Source organism: Chiloscyllium punctatum, chromosome 18, assembly GCF_047496795.1.
Source record: "Chiloscyllium punctatum isolate Juve2018m chromosome 18, sChiPun1.3, whole genome shotgun sequence".
Classification (NCBI taxonomy): Eukaryota; Metazoa; Chordata; class Chondrichthyes; order Orectolobiformes; family Hemiscylliidae; genus Chiloscyllium; species Chiloscyllium punctatum.
The window spans coordinates 93,888,814-93,899,751 of record NC_092756.1 but is presented as its reverse complement, the minus strand read 5'-3'; positions in this window follow the sequence as shown (position 1 = coordinate 93,899,751).

Below are 10,938 nucleotides of genomic sequence, written 5' to 3'. Positions count from 1 at the left end.
CGCCCTTCCTACATTACACTGGTGAGCACACCTAGGTGAGCAGCTCACTCTGTGAAATACTTCACTTCATTCTGAACTCATGGGAAGTGCTTTATAAATGCAGGTTTTCCTTGTTCTTTTCAAAACTGGTGACTGAAAGATAAATGAGCACTAGAGGATGGAAGGATGGTGACAATTGTCAGAAATGCCAGATCGTATCTGGGAAAGGAGGGGGTTGTGGGATGCATATAGTGCAAATTGCCAGAGCTTGGCCAGTGACACTGAAGGAATGGCAATATATTTCCAAGTCAGGGTGGTGAGTGGCTTGGAGGGTGTTTCCATGTATCCGCTATCTGCCTGCCCTTGTTCTTCTAGATGGAAAGGGTTATGGGTTTGGAAAGTGCTGTCTGAGGATCTTTGGTGAATGTATAGATAATACACTCTTGCTACTGAGTATCAGTGGTAAGGGGATTGGACGTTTGTGGATATAATGCCAATCAAGCGGGTTGCTTTGTCCTGGATGGTTATAGAGTCATAGAGATGTACAGCACGGAAACAAACCCTTTGGTCCAACCCGTCCATGCCGACCAGATATCCCAACCCAATCTAGTCCCACCTACCAGCACCCGGCCCATATTCCTCCAAACCCTTCCCATTCATATACCCATCCAAATGCCTCTTAAATGTAGTAATTGTACCAGCCTCCACCACATCCTCTGGCAGCTCATTCCATACACGTACCACCCTCTGCGTGAAAACGTTGCCCCTTAGGTCTCTTTTATATCTTTCCCCTCTCACCCTAAACCTATGCCCTCTAGTTCTGGACTCCCCGACCCCAGGGAAAAGACTTTGTCTATTTATCCTATCCATGCCCCTCATAATTTTGTAAACCTCTATAAGGTCACCCCTCAGCCTCCAACGCTCCAGGGAAAACAGCCCCAGCCTGTTCAGCCTCTCCCTATAGCTCAAATCCTCCAACCCTGGCAACATCCTTGGAAATCCTTTCTGAACCCTTTCAAGTTTCACATCATCTTTCCTATAGGAAGGAGACCAGAATTGCATGCAATATTCCAGCAGTGGCCCAACCAATGTCCTGTACAGCCACAACATGACCTCCCAACTCCTGTACTCAATACTCTGACCACTAAAGGAAAGCATACCAAAACGCCTTCTTCACTATCCTATCTACCTGCGACTCTAATTTCAAGGAGCTATGAACCTGCACTCCAAGGTCTCTTTGTTCAGCAACACTCCCTAGGACCTTACCATTAAGTGTATAAGTCCTGCTAAGATTTGCTTTCCCAAAATGCAGCACCTCACATTTATCTACATTAAACTACACCTGCCACTTCCCCGCCCATTGGCCCATGTGGTCCAGATCCTGCTGTAATCTGAGGTAACCCTCTTCGCTGTCCACTACACCTCCAATTTTAGAGGTAAAAACAATGACTGCAGATGCTGGAAACCAAATTCTGGATTACTGATGCTGGAAGAGCACAGCAGTTCAGGCAGCATCCAAGGAGCAGCGAAATCGACGTTTCGGGCAAAAGCCCTTCATCAGGAATAAAGGCAGAGAGCCTGAAGCCTGGAGAGATAAGCTAGAGGAGGGTGGGGGTGGGGAGAAAGTAGCATAGAGTACAATAGGTGAGTGGGGGAGGGGATGAAGGTGATAGGTCAGGGAGGAGAGGGTGGAGTGGACAAGTGGAAAAGGAGATAGGCAGGTAGGACAAGTCCAGACAAGTCCTGGGAAAGTGCTGAGCTGGAAGTTTGGAACTAGGGTAAGGTGGGGGAAGGGGAAATGAGGAAACTGTTGAAGTCCACATTGATGCCCTGGGGTTGAAGTATTCCGAGGCAGAAGATGATGAGTTCTTCAGGACATGATTGAAGAGCTTCAGGGCAGAGGAAATGACCTGGGAGTTGCAGTGGGAGAGGGACTCCCTGAGATTCTTGTAGAGAGAGGAGGAAAACGTCTCCAATTTTAGTGTCATCTGCAAACTTACTAACTGTACCTCTTATGCTTGCATCCAAATCAATTATGTACATGACAAAAAGTAGAGGGCCCAGCACCGATCCTTGTGGCACTCCACTAGTCACAGGCCTCCAGTCTGAAAAACAACCCTCCACCACCACCCTCTGTCTTCTATCTTTGAGCCAGTTCTATTTCCAAATGGCTAGTTCTTCCTGTATTCCATGAGATCTAACCATGCTAACCAGTCTCCCATTAAGACCTTCCTGAAGTCCATATAGGTCACATCTACTACTCTGCCCTCATCAATCTTCTTTCCAAACATCGACTAGGGCTGCCATGGTATTAAAGGTTTAGATGGAGAGGAATTTCTTAAGTGCGTACAAAAAATGTTCTGATTCAGTATGTGGATGTACCTACTACAGAAGGTGCAAAACTTGACCTACTCTTGGGAGTAGGTCAAGTTACTTCGTCAAAAAGTTTGTGAGACATGATTTCCCATGCACAAAGCCATGTTGACTATCCTAATCAGTCCTTGCCTTTCCAAATACATGTACATCCTGTCCCTCAGGATTCCCTCCAACAACTCGCCCACCACTGTGGTCAGGCTCACCGGTCTATAATTCCCTGGCTTGTCTTTACTGCCCTTCTTAAACAGTGGCACCACGTTTGCCAACCTCCAGTCTTCCGGCACCTCACCTGTGACTATCGATGATACAAATATCTCAGCAAGAGGCCCAGCAATCACTTCCCTAGCTTCCCACAGAGTTCTCGGGTACACCTGATCAGGTCCTGGGGATTTATCCATCTTTAACCGTTTCAAGACATCTAGCACTTTCTCCTCTGTAATCTGGACATTTTGCAAGATGTCACCATCTATTTCCCTACAGTCTATATTTTCCATATCCTTTTCCACAGTAAATACTGATGCAAAATATTCATTTAGTATCTCCCCCATTTTCTGTGGCTCCACACAAAGGCCGCCTTGCTGATCTTTGAGGAGCCCTATTCTCTCCCTCGTTACCCTTTTGTCCTTAATATATTTGTAAAAACCCTTTGGATTCTCCTTAATTCTATTTGCCAAAGCTATCTCATGTACAGTTTTTGCCATCCTGATTTCCCTCTTAAGTATACTCCTACTTCCTTTATACTCTTCTAAGGATTCACTCGATCTATTCTGTCTTTACCTGACATATGCTTCCTTCTTTTTCTTAACCAAACCCTCAATTTATTTAGTCATCCAGCATTCCCTATACCTACCAGCCTTCCCTTTCACCCTGACAGGAACATACTTTCTCTGGATTCTTGTTATCTCATTTCTGAAGGCTTCCCATTTTCCAGCCGTCCCTTTACTTGCGAACATCTGCCTCCAATCAGCTTTCAAAAGTTCTTGCCTAATACTGTCAAAATTGGTCTTTTTCCAATTTAGAACTTCAACTTTTAGATCTGGTCGATCCTTTTCCATCACTATTTTAAAACAAATAAAATTATGGTCGCTGGCCCCAAAGTGCTCCCCACTGATACCTCAGTCACCTGCCCTGCCTTATTTCCCAAGAGTAGGTCAAGTTTTGTACCTTCTCTAGTAGGTACATCCACATACTGAATCAGAAAATTGTCTTGTACACACTTAAGAAATTCCTCTCCACCTAAACCTTTAACAGCACAGTAGTCCCAGTCTATGTTTGGAAAGTTAAAATTCCCTCCATAACTACCCTATTATTCTTACAGATAGCTGAGATCTCCTTACAAGTTTTTTTCTCAATTTCCCTCTGACTATTGGGGAGTCTATAATACAATCCCAATAAGATGATGGTGTCAAGCTTCTTGGGTGTTGTTGGAGCTGCACCCATCCCGGCAAGTGGGAATATTCCATCACACTCCTGACTGACTTATCCCTTGTAGATGGTGGATCAGCTTTGGGGAGTCAGGAGGTGAGTTAGTCACCTCAGTATTCCTCAGCTCTGATCTGCTCTTGGAGCCACTGTGTTTATGTGGCAAATCCAATTGAGTTTCTGGTCAATGGTAAACCCCAGAAATTTGATAGTGGGGCATTCAATGATAGTTACACCATTGAATGTCAAGAGGCAGTGGTTAGATTGTCTCTTATTGCCTGGCATTTGTGTGGTATGAATGTTACTTTCTGCATGTCAACCCAAACTGACAGTAGTCAACCCAATAGTCATCAGTTTTCTGAGGACAGATCATTTGAATTTTTCCAAATACTTTGGATGGTGTGATGACATTAATGTTTGCATTGAGGTTGACGGTGTGAAACTCATGTTCACCAATCTTTGACTCTTCGTCAGATTCTGATCTGTTGATCACTTCAGGTATGTGACTCCAATGGCTGACCAGACTGACGCCAGAGGCAATCCAGAGAAGGTTCACTAGACTGATCCTGGGTATGAAGGGACTATTTTATGAGGAGAGGTTGAGTAGGCTGGGCTGTATCCATTAGAATATAAAAGAATGGGAGGTGAGTTTATTGAAACATACAAGATATTTCGAGGACTCAACAGGGTAAGTTTGGAAAGGTTGTTTCCAGTTGTGGAAAAGTCCAGGACCAGAGGGCATAATCTCAAAGTAAGGATTTAAGACAGAGCTGAGGAGGAATTTCTTCTCTGAGGGGAGTCCTCTGTGGAATTCTTTAGCACAGAGAACTGTTGAGGCTGGGTCATTAAGTGTGTTCAAAGCTGAGATAGACAGATGTTTAACCAGCAAGGGACAAAGTAGGAAAGTGGAATTAAGGGTTATCGGATCAGCCATAGTTTCATTGAATGGTAGAACAGACTCACTGAGCTGAATGGTCTACTACTGATCCAAACCCTTATGGTCCTTCCTGTAACTTGAATGTCCTCCTTGTGCATAGGCTGATTGAGTTGGTGCATGGCTCTTTGTAGCTGCCTTAGCCTTTGCGCGAGTGTGCTATCTTTGCATTTGCCCTTTTCTGCTGCATGCCTTGAAAATTGATCATTTCATGGATGCGTTCCCAAGGCCGCACCTTCCACAGGTCTCGCTATGTTTGGGTGTTGGCATGATCGTGCCAGCCATCTAGTTAGGACCTGTAAGTTTCATCGGCCTATGATTCATCGATCAGTCAGCTTTGCATGGTCAGGAAGGAGAGATCACAACTGGAGTGAGACACAGCCAAGATAAATTGAAGCCCAGGATCAGTGTTCAGTGGCTGCAGGCCAAAGTCCCTTTGTTTGGCAAGGACACGACCATTAAGTTTATAAGTCCTACTCTACTAAAATATAGCACCTCACACTTATCTAGATTAAACTCCATCTGCCAGTCCTCAGCTCATTAGCCCATCTGATCAAAATCCTTAAATGGATTCAGTATACAAAACAAGATAAATGAGCTTATAGTGCAGGTTGACATTGGCAGGTACAATATTGTGGACATCACAGAGGCATGTCTGTAAGGTGATCAAGGCTGGGAACTAAATATATAAGGATGGATGTACTGGCCTTGGAGGAGACCAGAGAAGGTTTACAAAGATGATCCCAGGAGTAAAGGACTTATCATTTGAGGAACAGTAGAGGACTCTGGTCTGTACATTTTGGAGTTTAAAAGGATGAGGTGACCCTGATTGAAACTTGCCCAGTGGATGTGGAAAGTGGATGTGGACAAAATGTTCCCACTAGCTGGAGAGACTAGCACCCAAGAGCACAACCTCAGAGTGAAGGGAAGACTCTTTAGAACTGAGATGAGGAGGAATTTCTTCAGCCCAACAGTGATGAATCTCAGGAACTCTTTGCCGCAGAAATCTGTGGAGGCCAAGTCATTGAATGTATTTAAGACAGAAATAGATAAGAGTTTGATTAGTAATGGGATTGAAAGTTATGCAGATAAGAAAATGGGGTTGAGAAACATATCAACCATGATCAAATGGCATAGCAGACCCAATGGGCCGAATGGCCTAATTCTGCTCCTATATTTATTTAACTTGTCTGTGGATGCTATAAGTCTTTGATTTGTCCAGCAAGTCTTTCTGGAACGTTTCTGTGGATTGGATACAATCACTGAATCAATAATTCTGTCTGAAAGCTCTCATCTGAAAAATCACATTGCGAGCCCTTTCATCTGTATCTGCTCACAAAATGATCCATGGATTCTGTAGGTTGATGTCTAAATGACATGAATTCCAGTGATGACTATATAAGTTTAACCTGACACGGAATTCACTTTTTAACAAGATCCATGACTTTCAGAAGATCATTTAGCTCGTCAGCTGTTCATCCAGACATGTTAAATCTGTGTTGACCTTTGTCCTCAATTATAGAGTCATAGAGTCATAGAGATGTACAGCATGGAAACAAGCCCTTTGGTCCAACCCGTCCATGCCGACCAGATATCCCAACCCAATCTAGTCCCACCTGCCAGCACCCGGCCCATATCCCTCTAAACCCTTCCTATTCATATACCCATCCAAAAGCCTTTTAAACATTGCAATTGTACCAGCCTCCACCACTTCCTCTGGCAGCTCATTCCATACACGTACCACCCTCTGAGTGAAAATGTTGCCCCTTCGGTCTCTTTTATATCTTTCCCCTCTCACCCTAAACCTATGCCCTCTACTTCTGGACTCCCCCACCCCAGTGAAAAGACTTTGTCTATTTATTCTATCCATGCCCCTCATAATTTTGTAAACCTCTATAAGGTTCCCCCTCAGCCTCCGACTCTCCAGGGAAAACAGCCCCTACCTGTTCAGCCTGTTCCTATAGCTCAAATCCTTTAACCCTGGCAGCATCCTTGTAGATCTTTTAAGAACCGTTTCAAGTTTCACAACATCATTCCGATAGGAAGGAGACCAGAATTGCACGCAATATTCCAACAGTGGCCTAACCAATGACCTGTACAGCCTCAACATGACTCCCAACTCCTGTACTCAATACTCTGACCAATAAAGGAAAGCATACAAAATGCCTTCTTCACCATCCTATCTACCTGCAACTCCACTTTCAAGGAGCTATGAACCTGCACTCCAAGGTCTCTTTGTTCAGCAACACTCCCTAAGACCTTACCATTAAGTGTATAAGTCCTGCTAAGATTTGCTTTCCCAAAATGCAGTACCTCGCTTTTATCTGAATTAAACTCCATCTGCCACTCCTCAGCCCATTGGCCCATCTGGTCAAGATCCTGTTGAAGGCTTGCTTTTCAACACATCTCAGTCTGGAAAGCATAGCTCTGAACATTGTTTGTACACTCTAAATTCTGTTAGGAGATCTGCTGTGTCTCAATTTAAACTAGAGAAAGTTGTTGACATTCTGACAATATGCCTTTGGCTTTTCCTTACTTGCTGTCAATTTAGTACCATGTGCCTTTCTCAAGAAAATTAAAAGGGCCTTTTAATAGGAATTGTATGCTTACTCGTGAGCAGTGTTAACAACACTCTCTCCAATGTTGTAACAGACAAAGACTTAGCACATTTTAAGATTGGCGACCAGGCTTCATCAGCACAATGTTTACTACCATTGCTCACAATGTCATGTTCATGATATTGGTCTAATAAGGGCCTGATTAACTTTTTGAGTTAGTTTACTTAACAGTGTAAAACACCTTATATGTTATGAAGTGGATATTGGAGCAAATCACTGATTATTGTGCATGCAACAAGCAGATTAACTGCAAGGAAGAGTCACAACGTTGTGCACCCAGAGTCCTTCAAGGTGAATTCTCTTAAAGATAAGGTATATGTACAACACTGTCAGCCCTGTAAAATCAACCCTTAAAGGAAACTTCACAAACTTAAATTAAAATTTGGAGGAGGGTAGACGTTGATGTGTTGCAATGAATTCTCCCCATCGGGAAATTAAATGCTGTCTCTTACTTAAAGAGTCATAGAGTCATACAGCATGGAAACAAACCCTTCGGTCTAACCAGTCCATGCCAATCCATGTTTTCAAACTAATGCCTCACAGTCCCAGCGACCCGGGTTCAATTCCAGCCTGTGCGACTGTCTGTGTGGAGTTTGCGCAATCTCCCCGTGTCTGCGTGGGTTTCCTCTGGGTGCTCCGGTTTCCTCCCACAGTCCAAAGATGTGCAGGTTAGGTGCATTAGTCAGCGGTAAATATAAGGTAGAGGAAATGGTCTGGGTGGGATACTCTTCAGACTGTTAGTGTGGGCCAAAGGGCCTGTTTCCACACTGTAGGGATTCTATAAATTCTAAATTTATAAATTAGTCCCACCTGCCTGCACTTGACCATATCCCTCCAAATTCCTATTCATGAACTTATCCAAATATCTTTTAAACATTATAACTGTACCCAGATCCACCACTTTCACAAGCTGTTCAATCCACACAAATCACCTTAGTTACTTGTGATGCGAATTTCAAAGAACGTTGTAACTGAAACCATAGTTCTACAATAGTACCCAGGGCCCTATGAATAATTCTATAAGTCCTATCCTTGGTTGCACTACCAAAATGCAATACCTCACACTTATACAAACTAAACTCTATCTGCCACTCCTCAGTCCATTGATCAAGATCTCTTTGTAATCTTCGGTAACCTTCATTGTCCACTATTCCAGCAATTTTGGTGTAATTTGCAAACTTGTTAACCATGCCCCCTATATTCTCATCCAAATCAGTTATATAAATGACAAACAAAAGTGAACCCAAAACCAATCCCTGTGGAACACCACTGATCACAGGGATTCCGGTCCAAAGAGCAACTCTCTACCACCATCCTCTGTATACTCCCATTAAACCAATCTTGTATCCAATTGGCAAGCTCACCCTGAATCCTATGTGATCTAACTGTACTAATTGGTCAACCATGTGAAATGTCAAAGGCTTTACTAAAGTTCACATTAAAAATATCTATTGCTCTGCCCTTATCAGTCTTTTTGGTTACTTCATTAAAAAACTCAAACAAGTTTGTGAGACATGATTTTCCTACTTAATAAGCAAGAATATCAACCACTTTACTAACAAACAGTTAGCAATGCCTCTTTTTATCCTTTTGACAAACAAATTTAAATTAAATCTAATTAAATCAAGTTGTACGATAACTGCCTCTTAAAGGAGATTTTTAAAATATTTGCTCAAGTAATGACCCAATTAGTGCCCTCTAACTGCAGATAGTGAGCTATAATTGATATACAATCAATAGTTCCATAGTATGCTGTACTGGAAAGGGCTTTTGTGGCACAGTGGAAGTGCTCCTAGCTCTGAGCTAGGAGTCGCAAGTTCAAATCCCACCAGAGATTGATCTAAAAATATCCACTCTGTGTTGTATGGGCAGTACCTAAGGACATATGGAGACAAGCATCAACAGATGCTGGAGGTCCGTCAATTCATGGAAAGATATCCTTTCACTCTGTGGTCTTCCAGCGCAAAGATCTGTCAGCACCTGATTGTTGCAGACAGGCACATTCCAAAGTCCAGGGCTGCATGCTCAGGGGACTGTCAAAGTTTGGGCCTTATCATTCAGTGGGGAAAGGCCACTCTGTCAGGTGGCTTGCTGTAATACACCAATGGGCTGGAAAACATGTAAAACCCCATTGGGCTGTGTGCACAAGAGAACCTTTAATATGAGCTACATCTTGTAAATATAACCTGTAAATGTGAGTGCGGTGAGTGCAATGTGCAGTGTCACATCTTCCTTTGATCAGCTTTGCATGTCAAATTTGCATTGTATGCAAGTTTATGTTTAATAAATAAAATATTATTTTGAGAAAATCTATTTTAGAGCGATGCACAAAGTACTGTTTCAGACAGAGAAGTGGTGTGGGAAGAGGTAAATATTGGAAATATAAGCTGCAGTAGGCCATTCAGCCCTTTGAGTCTGTTCCATCATTCAGTATAATCAAAACTTTTTATTTATTCATTCACAACATGTGGACATTGAGAGCCAGACAAGTATTTATTGCCCAGAAGGCAGTTGAGAGTCAACTACATTGCTGTGGGTCTAGAGTTGCATGTGGACCAGACCAGGTAAGGAAGGCAGATTTCCTTCTCTAAAGGAAGGGCATCAGAATTAGAATTAGCTTCATTGTCGCATGTACACAAATGAGTACAGTGAAAAGTTTATAAGTCGCCTCTTACAGTGCCATCTTAGTTTGAAAGGTACTTGGCACAGCTTCTTCAGTTACAAGATCTTAGAAAAATATAGGAATAAAACGTCCAGTGTTGAAGAAATAAAAGTTCAGAACAACGGTCTTTCAACATAGATCATCGGACCTTAGCCTCCAGTCCACGCTGGGCCTTGGTTCCAGACCGCGCCTAGACTTCACCTCGAGGTTCATGCGGCTGGAAGATCATTCTGGAATCACGTCAAGACCAGGAGGAAATGCCAGGCCGGGAGAGCACCACACTGAGAGGTCACCACACCAGGTGGAGAGGACCCCTCGTCCTCTCCGTGCTGAGGCCGGGAGTTGGATCAGTGAACCAGATGGGTTTTTTCAACTATCAACAACAGTATCATGGTTGTCATCAGGTTTCTTTTTCCATTGAATTCGAATTCCACCATCTGCTATGGCAGGATTGAACCTGGGTCCTCAGGACACTGACCTATGACTCTGGATTAATAGTTCAACAATAATACCAGCAGGGCCATCATCTCCCCCTTTGATCCCATTAGACCTAAGAACTATATCCAACTCCTTCTTGAAAACGTTCGATGCTTTGTCCTCAACCGTTTTCTGTAGCAGTGAATTCCTCAGGCTCACTTTCTTCCCATATCAGTTCTAAATGGCCTACCCCATATCCTTACTACATGTTCCCTGGTTCTCGATTCTCCAGTCATCAGGAAAAGTCTTCCTGCATTTACCATGGATAAGTAGGCAAGTGTTCAAACTGCTTTGGTTGCAGGTTAGGTTGGAAAGTCAACAAGGTTATTCTGAAAAACAGGACAGCTTAAGATGCAGCGCTCCGAAAGCTTGTGATTTCAAATAAATTTGGACAATAACCTGATTTCATGTGACTTCTGATGATGATAATGTCAACAGCAGGAATTTTGTGCTTGCTTCACACCTCTCCA